Source organism: Arachis stenosperma, chromosome 10 (assembly GCF_014773155.1).
Source record: "Arachis stenosperma cultivar V10309 chromosome 10, arast.V10309.gnm1.PFL2, whole genome shotgun sequence".
NCBI classification, from domain to species: domain Eukaryota; kingdom Viridiplantae; phylum Streptophyta; class Magnoliopsida; order Fabales; family Fabaceae; genus Arachis; species Arachis stenosperma.
Genome location: NC_080386.1, coordinates 34,678,369 through 34,699,882, shown reverse-complemented (window position 1 = coordinate 34,699,882; position 21,514 = coordinate 34,678,369). Strand labels below are relative to the sequence as shown.

The 21,514-nt window shown below is 40.9% G+C and overlaps 1 non-coding gene across 1 annotated transcript; it reads left to right on the top strand.

Annotated features, from left to right (window-relative positions):
• The first annotated feature begins 6,898 nt into the window (after positions 1-6,898).
• Positions 6,899-7,006, top strand: LOC130958223 (small nucleolar RNA R71). The gene has a single exon (XR_009077356.1). It is a non-coding gene; the product is annotated as a small nucleolar RNA R71 (small nucleolar RNA).
• The last annotated feature ends 14,508 nt before the right edge of the window (positions 7,007-21,514 follow it).

Sequence of the window (21,514 nt, the reverse complement as noted above, 5' to 3'; positions counted from 1 at the left end):
GAAATTAGAGCACAAACAAGAGGCATCTTTTAAGCCCCAAAAACACCAACTGGGTAGCAAGTGTGACGTTAGCCACATTAATTTCAGCACTAACGCCACACATGTAGCATTAGTGTGGCTAACGGTGGCACTAATGATTAGAACCTGGACCTCAACTTGATTCACTTCTCTTTCAAGGACCACCCAACCTCAAGGAAGCAAGCCCACAAGTGTCAACCAATCAAGGCCACAAGAAGCATCTAGAATAGTTAATTTTCATTTCATTGTAATTTGCTTTTAATTTCATTTTATTTTGTAATTTAGGAGAGCCTATAAAAAGGCCTTAGTTTCTACATTAAATTCATTCTGGAATTGGGGACTGAAGAGGGGTCTTCGGACTCCCTCCCCTCACACACTTTTCCTTCTCTTTCTTTTCTTTGTATTTTTTATTTATGAATTTTGAAGTTTTAATTTTAGTTTTAATCATCATCTTTACTTTTCTGCACTTTCTTTCTTTTCTATTTTGGTAGAGCAATGATCAACTAACTCTTTTCATTGGGTTAGAGAGATTGGTGTGCGAAATTGTGAACAATACTTTTCACAACTCTCATAATCCCTGGTCATGAACTCCAAAAATTTGGTGGTTCAATTCCATGGCATTACACAACTTCGCACAACTAACCAGCAAGTGCACTGGGTCGTCCAAGTAATACCTTACGTGAGTAAGGGTCGATCCCACGGAGATTGTTAGTATGAAGCAAGCTATGGTCATCTTGTAAATCTTAGTCAGGCATACTCAAATGGATATGATGATGCACGAAAATAACATAAAAGATAAAGATAGAGATACTTATGTAATTCATTGGTAGGAACTTCAGATAAGCGCATGAAGATGCCTTCCCTTCCGTCTCTCTGCTTTCCTACTGTCTTCATCAATCCTTCCTACTCCTTTCCATGGCAAGCTCGTGTAGGGTTTCACCGTTGTCAATGGCTACCTCCCATCCTCTCAGTGAAAGCGATTGCATATGCCCTGTCACGGCACGCCGAATTCAGCTGTCGGTTCTCGGTCAGGCCGGAATAATATCCATTGATACTTTTGCGTCTGTCACTAACGCCCCGCCTGCTAGGAGTTTGAAGCACGTCACAGTCATTCAGTCATTGAATCCTACTCAGAATACCACAGACAAGGTTAGACCTTCCGGATTCTCTTGAATGCTGCCATCAGTTCTTGCCTATACCACGAAGACTCTGATCTCACGGAATGGTTGGCTCGTTTGTCAGGCGAGCACTCGGTTGTCAGGCGATCAACCATGCATCGTGCAATCAGGAATCCAAGAGATATTCACTAGAGCCTTGATTGCTTGTAGAACAAAAGTGGTTGTCAGTCACCTTGTTCATAGGTGAGAATGATGATGAGTGTCACGGATCATCACATTCATCAAGTTGAAGAACAAGTGATATCTTGGACAAAGAACAAGCGGAATTGAATGGAAGAACAATAGTAATTGCATTAATACTCGAGGTACAGCAGAGCTCCACACCTTAATCTATGGTGTGTAGAAACTCCACCGTTGAAAATACATAAGCATAAGGTCTAGGCATGGCCGAATGGCCAGCCTCCCAATGATCTAAGATAGCATAAAAATGAAGATAGCTACCAAAGTCCTATCTAGAGATCTAAAGTGATCAAAAGATGAAAATACAATAGTCAAAGGTCCTACTTATAGAAAACTAGTAGCCTAAGGTTTACAAAGATGAGTAAATGACATAAAAATCCACTTCCGGGCCCACTTGGTGTGTGCTTGGGCTGAGCAATGAAGCATTTTCGTGTAGAGACTCTTCTTGGAGTTAAACGCCAGCTTTTATGCCAGTTTGGGCGTTTAACTCCCATTTGGGTGCCAGTTCCAGCGTTTAACGCTGGGATTTCTTGAGGTGACTTTGAACGCCGGTTTGGGCCATCAAATCTTGGGCAAAGTATGGACTATCATATATTGCTGGAAAGCCCAGGATGTCTACTTTCCAATTCCGTTGAGAGCGCGCCAATTGGGCTTCTGTAGCTCCAGAAAATCCTCTTCGAGTGCAGGGAGGTCAGAATCCAACAGCATCTGCAGTCCTTTTCAGTCTCTGGATCAGATTTTTGCTCAGGTCCCTCAATTTCAGCCAGAAAATACCTGAAATCACAGAAAAACACACAAACTCATAGTAAAGTCCAGAAAAGTGAATTTTAGCTAAAAACTAATAAAAATATACTAAAAACTAACTAGATCATACCAAAAACATACTAAAAACAATGCCAAAAAGTGTATAAATTATCCGCTCATCACAACACCAAACTTAAATTGTTGCTTGTCCTCAAGCAACTGAAAATCAAATAAGATAAAAAAGAAGAGAATATGCAATGAATTCCAAAAACATCTATGAAGATCAGTATTAATTAGATGAGCGGGGCTTTTAGCTTTTTGCCTCTGAACAGTTTTGGCATCTCAGTCTATCCTTTGAAATTCAGAATAGTTGGCTTCTTTAGGAACTCAGAATCCAGATAGTGTTATTGATTCTCCTAGTAGAGTATGATGATTCTTGAACACAGCTACTTTTATGAGTCTTGGCCGTGGCCCAAAGCACTCTGTCTTCCAGTATTACCACCGGATACATACATGCCACAGACACATAATTGGGTGAACCTATTCAGATTGTGACTCAGCTTTGCTAGAGTCCCCAATTAGAGGTGTCCAGGGTTCTTAAACACACTCTTTTTGCCTTGGATCACAACTTTATTCTTTCTTTTTCTTTCTTTTTCTCTTTCTTTTTCGTTTTTTTTTTCGAAATTTTTTTTTTGTATTCGCTGCTTTTTCTTGCTTCAAGAATCATTTTTAATGATTTTTCAGATCCTCAATAACATGTCTCCTTTTTCATCATTCTTTCAAGAGCCAACCTTCATGAACCACAAATTCAAGATACATATGCACTGTTTAAGCATACATTCAGAGAACAAGAGTATTGCCACCACATCAAAATAATTAAACTATTATAAAATTCAAAATTCATGCAATTCTTTCCTTTTCAATTTAAGCACGTTTTTATTCAAGAAAGGTGATGGATTCATAGGACATTCATAACTTCAAGGCATAGACACTAAGACACTAATGATCACAAGACACAAACATGGATAAACATAAGCATAAAATTCGAAAAACAGAAGAATAAAGAACAAGAAAATCAAAGAACGGGTCCACCTTAGTGATGGCGGCTCCTTCTTCCTCTTGAAGATCCTATGGAGTGCTTGAGCTCCTCAATATCTCTTCCTTGTCTTTGTTGCTCCTCCCTCATGACTCTTTGGTCTTCTCTAATTTCATGAAGGATGATGGAGTGTTCTTGATGCTCCACCCTTAGTTGTCCCATGTTGGAACTTAGTTCTCCTAGGGAGGTGTTCAGTTGCTCCCAATAGTTTTGTGGAGGAAAGTGCATCCCTTGGGGCATCTCAGGGATTTCATGATGAGTAGGGTCTCTTGTGTGCTCCATCCTTTTCTTAGTGATGGGCTTATCCTCATCAATGGGGACGTCTCCCTCTATGTCAACTCCTACTGAATAACAGAGGTGACAAATGAGATGAGGAAAGGCTAACCTTGCTAAGGTAGAGGACTTGTCCGCCACCTTATAAAGTTCTTGGGCTATAACCTCATGAACTTCCACTTCTTCTCCAATCATGATGCTATAAATCATGATGGCCCGGTCTAGAGTAACTTCGGACCGGTTGCTAGTGGGAATGATTGAGCGTTGAATGAACTCCAACCATCCTCTAGCCATGGGTTTGAGGGCATGCCTTCTCAATTGAACCGGCTTGCCTCTTGAATCTCTCTTCCATTGTGCGCCCTCTTCATATATGACTGTGAGGACTTGGTCCAACCTTTGATCAAAGTTGACCCTTCTAGTGTAAGGATGTTCATCTCCTTGCATCATGGGCAAATTGAATGCCAACCTTACACTTTCCGGACTAAAATCCAAGTAATTCCCCCGAACCATAGTAAGATAATTCTTTGGATTCGGGTTCACACTTTGATCATGGTTCTTGGTGATCCATGCATTGGCATAGAACTCTTGAACCATCAAGATTCCGACTTGTTGAATGGGGTTGGTAAGAACTTCCCAACCTCTTCTTCGGATCTCATGTCGGATCTCCGGATATTCACCCTTTTTGAGTGAAAAGGGGACCTCGGGGATCACCTTCTTCAAGGCCACAACTTCATAGAAGTGATCTTGATGCACCCTTGAGATGAATCTATCCATCTCCCATGACTCGGAGGTGGAAGCTTTTGCCTTCCCTTTCCTCTTTTTAGAGGTTTCTCCGGCCTTGGATGCCATAAATGGTTATGGAAAAACAAAAAGCAATGCTTTTACCACACCAAACTTAAAATGTTTGCTCGTCCTCGAGCAAAAGAAGAAAGAAGAGAGTAGAAGAAGAAGAAATGAGGAGAAAGGGAATGGCTTTGTATTCGGCCAAAGGGGAGAGAGATGGTGTTTAAGGTGTGTGAAAATGAAGGAGTGAAGGAGGGTTTATATAGGAGAGAGGGAGAGGGTGGTTCGGCCATTTGAGGGTGGGTTTGGGTGGGAAAGTGGTTTGAATTTGAATGAAGGGGTAGGTGGATTTTTATGAAGGATGGATGTGAGTGGTGAAGAGAAAGAGGGGATTTGATAGGTGAGGGGTTTTTGGGGAAGAGGAGTTGAGGTGATTGGTGAATGAGAGAGAGAGAGTGGTAGGGTTGGTGGGGATCCTGTGGGGTCCACAGATCCTGTGGTGTCAAGGAAAAGTCATCCCTGCACCAAATGGCTAACAAAATCACGTTTTGTGCCATTTCTGGCGTTAAACGCCAGGCTGGTGCCCATTTCTGGCGTTTAACGCCAGCTTCTTGCCCTTTTCTGGCGTTTAACGCCAGTCTGGTGCCCCTTTCTGGCGTTAAACGCCCAGAATGGTGCCAGACTGGGCGTTAAACGCCCAACAGCTAACCTTACTGGCGTTTAAACGCCAGTAAGTGCGTCCTCCAGGGTGTGCTGTTTTTCTTCCTGTTTTTCATTCTGTTTTTGCTTTTTTCATTGATTTTGTGACTTCTTATGATCATCAACCTACAAAAAAGATAAAATAACAAAAGGAAATAGTTAATTATAAAACATTGGGTTGCCTCCCAACAAGCGCTTCTTTAATGTCATTAGCTTGACAGAGGACTCTCATGGAGCCTCACAAAAGATCAGAGCAATGTTGGAACCTCCCAACACCAAACTTAGAGTTTGAATGTGGGGGTTCAGCACCAGACTTAGAGTTTGGTTGTGGCCTCCCAACACCAAACTTAGAGTTTGACTGTGGGGGCTCTGTTTGACTCTGATTTGAGAGAAGCTCTTCAAGCTTCCTCTCCATGGTGACAGAGGGATATCCTTGAGCCTTAAACACCAAGGATTCTTCATTCACTTGAATGATCAACTCTCCTCTATCAACATCAATCACAGCCTTTGCTGTGGCTAGGAAGGGTCTGCCAAGGATGATGGTTTCATCCATGCACTTCCCAGTCTCTAGGACTACGAAATCAGTAGGGATATAATGGTCCTCAACTTTAACCAGAACATTCTCTACAAGTCCATAGGCTTGTTTTCTTGAGTTGTCTGCCATCTCTAGTGAGATTTTTGCAGCTTGCACCTCAAAGAACCCTAGCTTCTCCATTACAGAGAAGGGCATGAGGTTTACACTTGACCCTAAGTCACACAAGGCCTTCTTGAAGGTCATGGTGCCTATGGTACAAGGTATTGAAAACTTCCCAGAATCCTGCCTCTTTTGAGGCAATTTCTGCCTAGACAAGTCATCCAGTTCTTTGGTGAGCAAAGGGGGTTCATCCCTCCAAGTCTCATTTCCAAATAACTTGTCATTTAGCTTCATGATTGCTCCAAGGTATTTAGCAACTTGCTCTTCAGTGACATACTCATCCTCTTCAGAGGAGGAATATTCATCAGAGCTCATGAATGGCAGAATTAATTCCAATGGAATCTCTATGGTCTCATTTTGAGCCTCAGATTCCCATGGTTCCTCATTGGGGAACTCATTGGAGACCAGTGGACGTCCAGTGAGGCCTTCCTCAGTGGCGTTCACTGCCTCTTCTTCCTCCCAGAATTCGGCCATGTTAATGGCCTTGCACTCTCCTTTTGGATTTTCTTCAGTATTGCTTGGGAGAGTACTAGGAGGGAGTTCAGTGATTTTCTTGCTCAGCTGACCCACTTGTGCCTCCAAATTCCTAATAGAGGACCTTGTTTCAGTCATGAAACTTTGGGTGGTTTTGATTAGATCAGAGACCATGGTTGCTAAATCAGAGGGGTTCTGCTTAGAATTCTCTGTCTGTTGCTGAGAAGATGATGGAAAAGGCTTGCCATTGCTAAACCTGTTTCTTCCACCATTATTGTTGTTGAAACCTTGTTGAGGTCTCTCTTGATTCTTCCATGAGAAATTTGGATGATTTCTCCATAAAGAATTATAGGTGTTTCCATAGGGTTCTCCTAGGTAATTCACCTCTTCCATTGAAGGGTTCTCAGGATCATAGGCTTCTTCTTTAGATGAAGCGTCCTTAGTACTGCTTGGTGCATTTTGCATTCCAGACAGACTTTGAGAAATCAAATTGACTTGTTGAGTCAATATTTTATTCTGAGCCAAAATGGCATTCAGAGTATCAATCTCAAGAACTCCTTTCTTCTGATTAGCCCCATTGTTCACAGGGTTCCTTTCAGAAGTGTACATGAATTGGTTATTTGCAACCATTTCAATTAGCTCTTGAGCTTCTGTAGGCATCTTCTTCAAATGAAGAGATCCTCCAGCAGAGCTATCCAAAGACATCTTGGATAGTTCTTAGAGACCATCATAGAAAATACCTATGATGCTCCATTCAGAAAGCATGTCAGAAGGACATTTTCTGATCAATTGTTTGTATCTTTCCCAAGCTTCATAGAGGGATTCTCCATCCTTTTGTCTGAAGGTTTGGACTTCCACTCTAAGCTTACTCAATTTTTGAGGCGGAAAGAACTTTGCCAAGAAGGCATTGACTAGCTTTTCCCATGAGTCCAGGCTTTCTTTAGGTTGTGAGTCCAACCATGTCCTAGCTCTGTCTCTTACAGCAAAAGGGAATAGCATAAGTCTGTAGACCTCAGGGTCAACCCCATTAGTCTTGACTGTGTCACAGATTTGCAAGAATTCAGCTAAAAACTGATGAGGATCTTCCAGTGGAAGTCCATGAAACTTGCAATTCTGTTGCATTAGAGAAACTAATTGAGGCTTAAGCTCAAAGTTGTTTGCTCCAATGGCAGGGATAGAGATGCTTCTCCCATAGAAGTTGGGAGTAGGTGCAGTAAAGTCACCCAGCACCTTCCTTGCATTTTTTGCATTGTTGTTGTTTTCGGCTGCCATGTCTTCTTCTTCTTTGAAGATTTCTGTTAGGTCCTCTATAGAGAATTGTGCCTTAGCTTCTCTTAGCTTTCGCTTCAAGGTCCTTTCAGGTTCAGGGTCAGCTTTAACAAGAATGCCTTTGTCTCTGCTCCTGCTCATATGAAAGAGAAGAGAACAAGAAAATGTGGAATCCTCTATGTCACAGTATAAAGATTCCTTGAGGTGTCAGAGGAGAAGAAAAGTAGAAGACAGAAGTAGAAAATTCGAACTTATCAAAGAAGATGGAGTTCGAATTTTGCATTAAGGAATATTGGTAGTCCATAAATAGAAGGATGTGAGAGGAGGGAATGTAATTTTCGAAAATCAAGTAAAAGAATTTGAAAACATTTTGAGAAACATTAATTTTCGAAAATAAGAGTGGGAAAGAAATCAAGTGATTTTTGAAAAAGATTTTGAAATTAGAAGTCAAAAAGATTTGATTAAAAACTATTTTGAAAAAGATGAGGTTAAGAAGATATGATTGGTTTTTAAAAAAAATGTGATTGAGAAGATATGATTTGAAAACAATTTTAAAAAGATTTGATTTTAAAAACTAGTAACTTGGCTATCAAGAAAAGATATGATTCAAACATTAAACCTTTCTCAACAGAAAAGGCAACATACTTGAAATGTTGAGTCAAATCATTAATTGATAGTAAGTATCTTTGAAAAAGGAAAGAAATTGATTTTGAAAACATTTGATTGAAGAGATATGATTTGAAAAAGATTTGATTTTGAAAAACTTTGAAAACTTGAAAAAAAATTGATTTGAAAACAAAATTCTCCCCCTTGTGCCATCCTGGCGTTAAACGCCCAGAATGGTGCACATTCTGGCGTTTAACGCCCAAAACTATACCCTTTTGGGCGTTAAACGCCCAACCAGGTACCCTGGCTGGCATTTAAACGCCAGTCTGTCCTTCTTCACTGGGCGTTTTGAACGCCCAGCTTTTTCTGTGCAATTCCTCTGCTGTATGTTCTGAATCTTCAATTCTCTGTATTATTGACTTGAAAAGACACAAATTAAAAATATTTTTGGATTTTTAATAATAAGGAATAATCAAAATGCAACTAAAATCAAATAACAATGCATGCAAGACACCAAACTTAGCAGTTTGTATACTACTGACACTAATGAGAATGCATATGAGACACACAAAATACTTCAAGTCAATAGAATTCAAAGATTAGAGCACGGAAATCATCAAGAACATCTTGAAGATCACTAAGACACATGAATGAATGCATGCAATTGACACCAAACTTAAGATGAGACTAGTGTCTTAACAAGAAACATAACATATTTTTGGTCTTTTTATGATTTTTTTTTTGATTTTTTTCGAAAATTAAGTGGAAAAAGATATCAAAATTCTTAATGAGAATTCCAGGAACCAGTGCAATGCTAGTCTAAGACTCCGGTCCAGGAATTAGACATGGCTTCACAGCCAGCCAAGCTTTCAAAGAAAGCTTCGGTCCAAAACACTAGACATGGCCAAAGGCCAGCCAAGCCTTAGCAAATCACTGCTCCAAAAGCAAGATTGATGAAAATCAACAAGCTCTTGTGATGATAAGTTGAAACCTCGGTCCAATGAAATTAGACATGGCTTCTCAGCCAGCCAGACTTCAACAAAGCATCATGAAACTCTAGACTTCATCTTCAAGAATTTCGAAAAAAAAAATACCTAATCTAAGCAACAAGATGAACCGTCAGTTGTCCAAACTGAACAATCCCCGGCAACGGCGCCAAAAACTTGGTGCTGTTGCCGGATTTTGGCACTGATGTTACCGGACAAAAAGCTTGCTCAAAACTCGAACAATCCCTGGCAACGGCGCCAAAAACTTGGTGCGCGAAATTGTGAACAATACTTTTCACAACTCTCATAATCCCTGGTCATGAACTCCAAAAATTTGGTGGTTCAATTCCATGGCATTACACAACTTCGCACAACTAACCAGCAAGTGCACTGGGTCGTCCAAGTAATACCTTACGTGAGTAAGGGTCGATCCTACGGAGATTGTTAGTATGAAGCAAGCTATGGTCATCTTGTAAATCTTAGTCAGGCAGACTCAAATGGATATGATGATGCACGAAAATAACATAAAAGATAAAGATAGAGATACTTATGTAATTCATTGGTAGGAACTTCAGATAAGCGCATGAAGATGCCTTCCCTTCCGTCTCTTTGCTTTCCTACTGTCTTCATCCAATCCTTCCTACTCCTTTCCATGGCAAGCTCGTGTAGGGTTTCACCGTTGTCAATGGCTACCTCCCATCCTCTCAGTGAAAGCGATTGCATATGCCCTGTCACGGCACGCGGACAGCTGTCAGTTCTCGGTCAGGCCGGAATAATATCCATTGATACTTTTGCGTCTGTCACTAACGCCCCGCCTGCTAGGAGTTTGAAGCACGTCACAGTCATTCAGTCATTGAATCCTACTCAGAATACCACAGACAAGGTTAGACCTTCCGGATTCTCTTGAATGCTGCCATCAGTTCTTGCCTATACCACGAAGACTTTGATCTCACGGAATGGTTGGCTCGTTTGTCAGGCGAGCACTCGGTTGTCAGGCGATCAACCATGCATCGTGCAATCAGGAATCCAAGAGATATTCACTAGAGCCTTGATTGCTTGTAGAACAAAAGTGGTTGTCAGTCACCTTGTTCATAGGTGAGAATGATGATGAGTGTCACGGATCATCACATTCATCAAGTTGAAGAACAAGTGATATCTTGGACAAAGAACAAGCGGAATTGAATGGAAGAACAATAGTAATTGCATTAATACTCGAGGTACAGCAGAGCTCCACACCTTAATCTATGGTGTGTAGAAACTCCACCGTTGAAAATACATAAGCATAAGGTCTAGGCATGGCCGAATGGCCAGCCTCCCAATGATCTAAGATAGCATAAAAATGAAGATAGCTACCAAAGTCCTATCTAGAGATCTAAAGTGATCAAAAGATGAAAATACAATAGTCAAAGGTCCTACTTATAGAAAACTAGTAGCCTAAGGTTTACAAAGATGAGTAAATGACATAAAAATCCACTTCCGGGCCCACTTGGTGTGTGCTTGGGCTGAGCAATGAAGCATTTTCGTGTAGAGACTCTTCTTGGAGTTAAACGCCAGCTTTTATGCCAGTTTGGGCGTTAACTCCCATTTGGGTGCCAGTTCCAGCGTTTAACGCTGGGATTTCTTGAGGTGACTTTGAACGCCGGTTTGGGCCATCAAATCTTGGGCAAAGTATGGACTATCATATATTGCTGGAAAGCCCAGAATGTCTACTTTCCAACGCCGTTGAGAGCGCGCCAATTGGGCTTCTGTAGCTCCAGAAAATCCACTTCGAGTACAGGGAGGTCAGAATCCAACAGCATCTGCAGTCCTTTTCAGTCTCTGAATCAGATTTTTGCTCAGGTCCCTCAATTTCAGCCAGAAAATACCTGAAATCATAGAAAAACACACAAACTCATAGTAAAGTCCAGAAAAGTGAATTTTAGCTAAAAACTAATAAAAATATACTAAAAACTAACTAGATCATACCAAAAACATACTAAAAACAATGCCAAAAAGTGTATAAATTATCCTCTCATCAGAGATCTATTGTGATTTAATGGATCAATTGTAGTTCTTATTCTTCTTCTTCTTTCTTTTCTCTTGATTTTACTAGAGAGCTTTCGATCTTCATCCAATTGAGTAATTGTCTCAGAAGAGAAATTGCTCATACTTGGATTTCCTCTGAACCTTGGAAGAGAAATAAGGAAATCATGCTAGAAATGCTCTCTCACATTGGATTAGGTTGGGGGTTGGATGGATATTGTGACATTAAATCTTACCAATACTTTGATCTATGAATGTGTGTGGTATAATCAGTGACCATACTTCATCTCTTCCCATGAGCAATTAAATCAAGGAATTGGGAAATTGTTCAAGTTTAGAGAGATTGGATTTCCAAGGAATTGGGATCCAATCACTTAAGATTGCCAAGGAGATCAATGAATGCATTGATTAAGGAAGAGATGAGAATGAACTTGATCAAGAGGATTGCAATATCTCTTGATCCCAATGTTCATTTTATTTTTAGTTCTTACATTTACTTTTCTTGCCATTTTACTTTTCTGCACTTTATTGATTTCTTTACTTTTATGCCATTTACATTTCCTTGTTACTTATCACTCCAATATGATTCGTCTAACTAGGATAATCAATTAACTATTGATTGCTTAATCCGTTAATCCCTGTGGATACGATCCCACTCTATTGTGGGTTATTACTTGACGACAATTCGGTATACTTGCCGAGGAAAATTTGTTGAGAGACAAGTTTCCATGCATCAGGCCATGGACGCCTAGAAAGGGGCAGGAAGCTGGCGTTGGATGCCAGTTTTGGGCCTTCTAATCCGAAGCAAAGTATGGACTATTATATATTGCTGGAAAGCTCTAGAAGTCAGCTTTTCAAAGCCATTAAGAACGCTCCATTTGGACTTCTATAGCTCTGGAAAAGCTTTCTTCCGAGTGCAAGGAGGTCAGATTCGGACAGCATCTGCAGTGCTTTCTCTGTCTCTGAATTAGACTTTTGCTCAAGCTCCTCAATTTCGTCAGAAAATGCCTGAAATAGCAAAAAAAAAAAAACACAAAAACTCATAGTAGAATCCAAAAATGTGAATTTAACACTAAAACCTATAAAAACTTAATAAATACTAAACAAAACATACTAAAAACTATATGAAAATGATGCCAAAAAGCGTATAAAATATTCGCTCATCAGTAGGTTTATTTTACCTTCTTCCATGATAATCTTGCATTCTATTTACATGAGTTTGGTCTGAGTAATGATGTCGATGTTGATGTGCTCTATTGGTTAATTCTTGGAGTTGTATTAATTTTGGTTGAGAAGTCTTTTGGCTTTTCTTACCGGCTGGGACTGGTGTCGAAATGTTTGGTTGTGTGTCTGGTATCTTGTAGAACTGTATTGAAACTACTTTTTGTTGTTTTGGGATCATCTAAAGATTTCTGAAAATGTTTGAAAATATAGCCATTTTGTTGTCTGTTTGGTTGTATTCAGATTGCCCCCAATGGTGTCGCTTCTATGTGATGATGTCGTTTCTATTACATGGGAGAGACACAATTTGATATTTTCTGTACGTTAAAGAATTTGTTGAACTATGTTGATTAGCTTTGTGTGTTTTTTACCTGACCTGTGTTGTCTAAGCTCTTTTTTGTAACGACTTCTTTACTTTGCATTTGTAGGTATAGACTTTGTGTCATGTTCTGCCGTTTTTAGTATGTCAACTAAGGTTTTCCCTAGCCTCTTAAGTTGGGTAGATATTACCATTCTGTCCTTTGTTCTCTAGTAGATAGGGAGCATTGTGATGCCTTTTGTAGACATCATACAATTTGTGAAAATAGAGAGGATGAGAGAAACTACGAGTTGATAGTGTCTGACCTTGAGGAGCGGGTATGTTTCCCTCCTATAGACAACTCAGAGCGTCCTTTCTTTTACGCTTATGATTACTTTTTTTCTAAACTAAGTGTTTCTATTCCTTTCTCGGCTTTTGAGTCCTCTGGTCTTGCAATGTTGCTCCTATGTAATTGCACCCAAACGCTTGGGCTTTTCTGAAAATCTTCCAACTTCTTTGCTGAGAACTCGAGTTCCAAACTTCTGCCTCGATTTTCTTTTATTTGTTTGTGTTAACCAAACCCAGGACATTAAAGAGGAAGGCTTCTTGGTTTTCATTCCGAGCTGTTCAGGGTAGAAAGGTCTTTTCTATTTTTGATGAGTCTTTCCACGACTTCAAAAATTACTTTCTTAAGGTCTGGTGAGTAAAGGGTGTCCGATCTTTTTATTTAGACGAGAATGATGAACCCTCCTTTCCACTTTACTGGCAAGAGGAGCCTGTGATAGCCAAGTATACCGTGATAGCCAAGTATACCATGGATAGGTTAGATGAGGTCGAAAGACATTTTGTGGATGTGTTGCAAGAGTGTTGGGGTTGGGCCCCTCATTTGGACACCAAGAGGTTCTTAGGGGACCCCAGTCAACTTCATTCTGAGCTAGGTAGTTTCCCGATCTCTTAGCTTTTTGTCTTCTTAAGTTGTCTTATGTTGTTCTGATGTGCTTTCTTCTTTTGCAGAGACTATGGCCTCTAAGACCTCGTCCATAAAATTATTGCACCAGACCCAAAAAATGGTGTGGCTTGGGGCCTTCAAGATAAGGAGGCTGGAGGTGCTTCCTCCCGACTTTCCCCTGAGAAGCAGAACCCTGGCCCCACAGCCTAGAAAAAGGTCATCCCGACCCTCTAACATTCGGTTGGTCTCTTCCAACTCGCCTTCTGAGAGCTCAGGTGCCCCCTCATCCCCGTTACCGTTTGGGCTCCCTACCAAAAAAAAAACTGCTAGGGAGCCGAGCATTAACGATAAGGATTTTGACTGGTTCGATTGAAGTGAGAGGAACATCTTGCGTTATAGCCAAATAACCATGGACGATGTGGCGATTCAAAATCAACACCACCATATGGCTCACAACTATATTCGTATGGCAGAGATAAGTACTGCCCTGTCTAAGGAGCTTAGGAAGACTCCTGTCTGAGCTACTCAAGCTTTCCTTGATTCCATCCAAGCTGAGGTGGAGAGGGTAAGTGACTTGAAGGCAAAACTAGAGTAGGAGAATGCCAAGCTGAGGTTGGATTTGGAGAAAGCTTATTCTCGAGCAGTGAGGGCTGAAGCTGCGGCATTGATGGTCGAGGGGATACAAAAGATAGTTAAGGAGAGCTATACTCAGACCTATGCGGAGCTGATTGACCTCCGGGAGGAGTTGAAGGATGCCCAGGAAGAACATGCAGCCCTTCAAGAAAATGTGGTTGCAGGGATGGATAAAGTGTTTGAAAACTTGATGGCTCAGGTCCGAGTTTTTGTCCCCAACCTGGACCTCTCTCCTCTTGGCCAAGACAATATTATTGTTGATGGGAAGATAGTGCCAGCCCCTAACAAGGATGAGGAGCCTCCTCTCAACTTGAAGACTTCTGCTCCCCAGGTTGGTCAAACTTTCGCCCTGTCCGAGGTCCAATCTGAGGTCATTAATGTGGAGGCTTCTCCTTCACCTTCGGCTGCTATCCCCGCTGTGCTAGTTTCCATGCTCCCTCCAACCCCTCCTGTCAAGAGAAAATATGTTGTCACAGGCGAGGATCTCAACCTGCTTCTTGGTGAGAAATCTTAAAGCCTTTTTGCTTCTGTTTAGGATATTTGGAAGGTCCCGACTTGTGGGTCCTTATGACTTTTTAACTTTCTTTTGTAATAGTTAGTAGTTCCTTGAACACTTTACTTTATATTTTGCTTTCTCCATAGTCTATAAGTAGTTTTCAAAGTTACTTTATATCTTAGTTACTTTTTAAACAACCTTATGAAGTAGCTTTCAAGCTACTTTCTTTGTATCTTGAAAAATCTTTTGCTTTTTTAAATGAAGCTAGGTTTTTTAGAAGTTGAATATAGCTTGCCTAATTTTAAATTCCAGAAACTTTGTCAAATGATTAGTTCTTTTATGAGTTTTCTTTCTTAGTTCTGACTTCGAGTAGTCGGTTTTTATTAAGTTACTTCTACAACTCATTTTTTACCCGGCCTAACAATTGAGGTCATTTTCAGGAGTTGTTTATATAACTTCTTACATTAATTTGTACCTCATCACTTCATCTTGCCAACCATGTTAGGTCGGGCAATGATTTTTGTGATTTGTCAAGCTTAAATGAATGCATTTTTAATAGAAAACCTTTGAAGAAAGAAGTAGGAATTTTATTATAGTCAAAAAATTTCCTTACATAAATCTACATACTAGGGTATTGAGTAACCCTATCCCCTGTGCTGGTGCCTCATTAAAAAACCCTAGAATCGGAAAAAAGAGTACACCAATGCACAAGGTTTGCTATCTAGCTATAATAATTTCTTAGGTTACATGCGTGCCAAGACCTCGAGAGCTCCCACCCTTGCAGGTTGGACACTTTATAGTAACATTTTCCTAAGACCTCAACTATTTTGTAAGGTCCCTTCCAATTAGCGGCCAACTTTCCTTCTCCTGATTTGTGTACTCCGATGTCATTTCAGATCAAGATAAGGTCATTGGTGGTAAAACTCCTCTTGATCACCTTTTGGTTGTATCTTAGAGTCATCCCTTGCTTTAGGGCTTCCTCTTTAATCCGAGCTCTTTCTCGGACTTCGGGGATGAGATGAAGCTCTTCTTGTTGTGCCTAGAAGTTAGCTCTTTCATTGTAAAGTATGACTCTAGGTAATTCTTCAGCTATTTCTATGGGGATCATTGCTTCCATTCCATAAGCAAGTTGGAAAGGTGATTCCCCTGTTGTAGAATGCGGGGTGGTCCGATATGCCCACAAGACTTGAGGGAGCTTGTCAGCCCAGGCCTCTTTCGTATCTTATAGTCGGCGCTTTATCCCAGCCAGTTTCACTTTATTGGCAGCTTCAGCCTGTCTATTGGCATGGAGGTGCTCTACCAATGTAAACTGATATTTTATCTTTAGGTTGGCCACCGGGTTCCTAAAGGTTAAGTTAGTGAATCGAGTCCCGTTGTCTGTGGTTATGGAGTGGGAAACTTCAAACCTTGTGACAATGTTCTTATACAAGAATTTTTTACTTCTCTAAGCGGTGATAGTTGCTAAGGGCTCTGCTTCGATCCATTTAGTGAAGTAATCAATCCCTACGATGAGGTATTTGACATATCCTGGAGCTTGTGAAAATGGTCCGAGCAGATTGAGACCCCATTTTTCAAATGGCCATAGTGAAGTAACGTTGATAAGCTCCTCGGGTGTAGCAACATGAAGGTTGGCATGTTTCTGACAAGGTGGGCACTTCTTAACAAACTCAGTCGCTATCCTTTGTAAGGTTGGCCAAAAGCAGCCAACTCGGATCACCTTTTTGGCCAGTGACCGAGCTCCTAGGTGATTTCCACATATGCCACCGAGTACATCCTCTAAAACTTCCTTTGTGTTGGAGGTTGGGACACATTTCAAGAGGGGTGTTGAGATCCCTCTTTTATATAGAATATTGTGGACCAATGTATAATTTTGCGGCTTTTTTATGAGCCTTTTGGCTTCTTTTTCAGTCTTAGGGAGGACATCAAATTTGAGGTTGTTGACTATAGGAGTCATCCATCCTAGATTTTAATCGGATTTGGTAATCACTTTTGAATTTTCCTCCTTCTTTGATATTGATGGTGCTTGTAAAGTCTCCTGAATAAGACTCCAATTATTGCCTCCTGGCTTGGTGCTGACTAATTTGGAGAGGGCATCAGCTCAGGCATTTGATTCCCGAGCTATATGTCGGACCTCTCCTTCTAAAAAGTGTATTAGTTGCTTCATCCAAGTATTTCTTCATGGTGAGGTCTTTGGCTTGATAGGTGCCATTGATCTATGAAGTTATTACATGTGAATCACTAAACACTATCAACCTCTCATCCCCTACTTCTTTAGCTAGCTTCAAGCTAGCAAGTAAGGCCTCATACTCTGCTTGGTTATTAGAGACACGGAACTTGAACCTTAATGAGAATTCTATCCAAGTTTCTTGGTCACTTTCTAGAATGACACTTGCCCCCACTTACAGCTTTTTTTGATGACCTATCTACATACAGGCTCTATGTAGCTGGGTTTCCTTGGCTTTCGGTGTACTCACCAACAAAGTCAGTAAGATATTATGACTTAATTATTGTCCAAGTTTCGTACTTTAGGTCAAACTCGGACAGTTCTACAGCCCATTGTAGCATTCATCCTACCAAATCCGTCTTTTGCAAGATGTGCTTCATTGGTTTATTAGTGCGGACTTTGATGGTATGAGCCTGGAAATAAGGTCAGAGTCTTCGGGATGTGAGGATAAGGGCATAAGTAAACTTTTCTATCTTTTGATAGTTTAACCCTGCCCCCTGTAGGGCTGACGAAATAGATAGGTTATTGCCCATTTTTATCTTCTCGGATCAGAGTTGAAACTATAGCGCGACTTCCTACTGCCAAGTACAGCACGAGCTATTCTCCTTTGATAGGTCGGTAAGGGCTGTCCCAGAAATGCTTTGAAGTCCTGAAAGACTTGCTCGCATTCTAGGGTCTACTTGAATTTCTTCCCTTTTATTAGGATTGAGTATAAGGGAGGTGATTTCAGAGCTGATATGGCTAGGATCAAGATAGAGCTTCCAACCTTCCATTTAATTGTTGGACCTCTTTAACACAAGTCGGGCTCTTCATGTTGAGTATAGCCTGGCACTTATCTGGATTTGCTTCTATACCTCTTTGGGTTAATATGAAGACTGTTCATACCTTGGTCGAGCTATCCGACCTAGGATGATTGGAGATAAAGCGACCGACCTCTTTAGGTCAGACTATCCGAAATCTTCTCAGAGAGCTCGGCCAAATCGACAAGAGAGCCTAGTAAAAGGCCCAAATAGAGGAACACGACCTAAATCCTAAGGCGGCCTAGGCCTATAGAGATAAGGGCGGTCCCATTGAAGATACGCTGACCTCAACTCTAAAGATAAAGATAAGATAAGATAACTAACTTATCTTATCCAAAAGGTCACATCTCACCATTATAAATACACTGGAACACCCAGGTATAACTCATACTCTGATTCTACATAAAACCTGTTTAATACTCATGGTAACTTAAGCATCGGAGTCTCTTGCAGGTACCCCCCACCTTTCGGTGACAAAGGATTAGCAGCACGTTCAGCCCAACAAGTCGGACACACCAGCTCCGACCGCTATTTACCAGCCGGACAAATCAGCACCGAAGATCTCATCCGAGATCGACCTACAGTTTCAGGTAACCCTCGGAACATTGGCGCCATTGCCGGGGAACCTGGAAGTCATCCTGTCACCATGGCGGACAATAAGGACAACGACCATGATTCAGGACTGGAAGAGAGAACACCGCACAAGAACGCAGATATCGCAATACAAGATACTCCGGAAACCAACAAAGACAAAGACTCACCAAATTCAGGGGCCATAGAAGCACTCCTAGATCGCCTAAAACAACTGGAAAAAGAAATCCAGCAACAACGGGAAATCGGAAGAGATCTACAAAGAGAGATGCGACGACGTCGGGAGTTGGAAGAAAAACTGCAGCAATTAGAAGCCAATCTCAAATCAAAAGCCCCTCGCACTAATCTCGAAGAAAATTCACACAAAGAGCAAGACCCCTTCACTAGGGAAATCATGAAAACTAAAATTTCAAAAGACTTCAAACTCTCGGATATGACCCTGTATGACGGCACCACGGATCCCAACCACCATCTCAGTAACTTCAGAAGCAGAATGTACCTCACTGACGCCCCAGATGCTGTTCGCTGTAAAGCCTTTCCAACAACTCTCACATAGATAGCTATTCGGTGGTTCGACAACTGATGAGCGGATAATTTGTACGCTTTTTGGCATTGTTTTTAGTATGTTTTTAGTATGATCTAGTTAGTTTTTAGCATATTTTTATTAGTTTTTAGTTAAAATTCACTTTTCTGGACTTTACTATGAGTTTGTGTGTTTTTCTGTGATTTCAGGTATTTTCTGGCTGAAATTGAGGGACCTGAGCAAAAATCTGATTCAGAGACTGAAAAGGACTGCAGATGCTGTTGGATTCTGACCTCCCTGCACTCGAAGTGGATTTTCTGGAGCTACAGAAGCCCAATTGGCGCGCTCTTAACGGCGTTGGAAAGTAGACATTCTGGGCTTTCCAGCAATATATGATAGTCCATACTTTGCCCAAGATTTGATGGCCCAAACCGGCGTTCAAAGTCACCCTCAGAAATTCCAGCGTTAAACGCCGGAACTGGCACAAGAATGGGAGTTAAACGCCCAAACTGGCACCAAAGCTGGCGTTTAACTCCAAGAAGAGTCTCTACACGAAAATGCTTCATTGCTCAGCCCAAGCACACACCAAGTGGGCCCGGAAGTGGATTTTTATGTCATTTACTCATCTTTGTAAACCTTAGGCTACTAGTTTTCTATAAGTAGGACCTTTTACTATTGTATTTTCATCTTTGGATTTCTTTTAATCTTTAGATCATCTTTGGACATCTAGTTCTTAGATCATTGGTAGGCTGGCCATTCGGCCATGCCTAGACCTTGTTCTTATGTATTTTCAACGGTGGAGTTTCTACACACCATAGATTAAGGTGTGGAGCTCTGCTGTACCTCGAGTATTAATGCAATTACTATTGTTCTTCTATTCAATTCCACTTGTTCTTGTTCTAAGATATCACTTGTTCTTCAACTTGATGAATGTGATGATCCGTGACACTCATCATCATTCTCACCTATGAACGTGTGACTGACAACCACCTCCGTTCTACCTTCGATTGGGTGAATATCTCTTGGATTCCTGATTGCACGATGCATGGTTGATCGCCTGACAACCGAGTGCTCGCCTGACAAACGAGCCAGCCATTCCGTGAGATCAGAGTCTTCATGGTATAGGCTAGAACTGATGGTGGCATTCAAGAGAATCCGGAAGGTCTAACCTTGTCTGTGGTATTTTGAGTAGGATTCAATGATTGAATGACTGTGACGTGCTTCAAACTCCTGAGGGCAGGGCGTTAGTGACAGACGCAAAAGAATCACTGGATTCTATTCCGGCCTGATCGAGAACTGACAGATGGATAGCCGTGCCGTGACAGGGTGCGTTGAACATTTCCACTGAGAGGATGGGAGGTAGCCACTGACAACGGTGAAACCCTTGCATAAGCTTGCCATGGAAAGGAGTAAGAAGGATTGGATGAAGACAGTAGGAAAGCAGAGAGACGGAAGGGAAGGCATCTTCATGCGCTTATTTGAAATTCCTACCAATGAATTACATAAGTATCTCTATCTCTATCTTTATGTTTTATGCGTTTATCACCATATCCATTTGAGTTTGCCTGACTAAGATTTACAAGATGACTATAGCTTGCTTCATACTAACAATCTCCGTGGGATCGACCCTTACTCGCGTAAGGTTTATTACTTGGACGACCCAGTGCACTTGCTGGTTAGTTGTGCGAAGTTGTGTTAATGCCATGGTATTGAACACCACGTTTTTGGGGTTCATTACCGGGGATTATGAGAGTTGTGAAAAGTATTGTTCACAATTTCGCGCCACCAAGTTTTTGGCGCCGTTGCCGGGGATTGTTCGAGTTTGGACAACTGACGGTTCATCTTGTTGCTTAGATTAGGTATTTTTTTTCGGAATTCTTGAAGATGAATTCTAGAGTTTCATGATGATTTGTTGAAGTCTGGCTGGCTGTGAAGCCATGTCTAATTTCATTGGACCGAGGTTTCAACTTATCATCACAATAGCTTGTTGATTTTTATCAATCTTGCTTTTGGAGCAGTGATCTGCTAAGGCTTGGCTGGCCATTGGCCATGTCTAGTGTTTTGGACCGAAGCTTTCCTTGAAAGCTTGGCTGGCTGTGAAGCCATGTCTAATTCCTGGACCGGAGTCTTAGACTAGCATTGCACTGATGCCTGGAATTCTCATTAAGAATTTTGATATCTTTTTCCACTTAATTTTCAAAAAACACAAAAAAATCAAAAAAATCATAAAATCCAAAAATTTCTTGTTTGAGTCTAGTGTCTCATGTTAAGTTTGGTGTCAATTGCATGCATTCATTCATGTGTCTTAGTGATCTTCAAGATGTTCTTGATGATTTCTTACTCTAATCTTTAAATTCTCTGGACTTGAGTGTTTTGTGTGTCTCATATGCATTCTCATTAGTGTCAGTAGTATACAAACTGCTAATTTTGGTGTCTTGCATGCATTGTTATTTGATTTTAGTTGCATTTTGATTATTCCTTATTATTAAAAATCCAAAAATATTTTTAATTTGTGTTTTTTCAAGTCAATAATACAGAGAATTGAAGATTCAGAACATACAGCAGAGGAATTGCACAGAAAAAGCTGGGCGTTCATGTACACTTCTGAAAGAAATTCTGTGAACAATGGGACTAGTCAGAAGAAATGAGTTCTTGAGATTGACACTCTGAATGCCATTTTGGCTCAGAACAAAATATTGACCCAACAAGTCAATTTGATTTCTCAAAGTCTGTCTGGAATGCAAAATGCACCAAGCA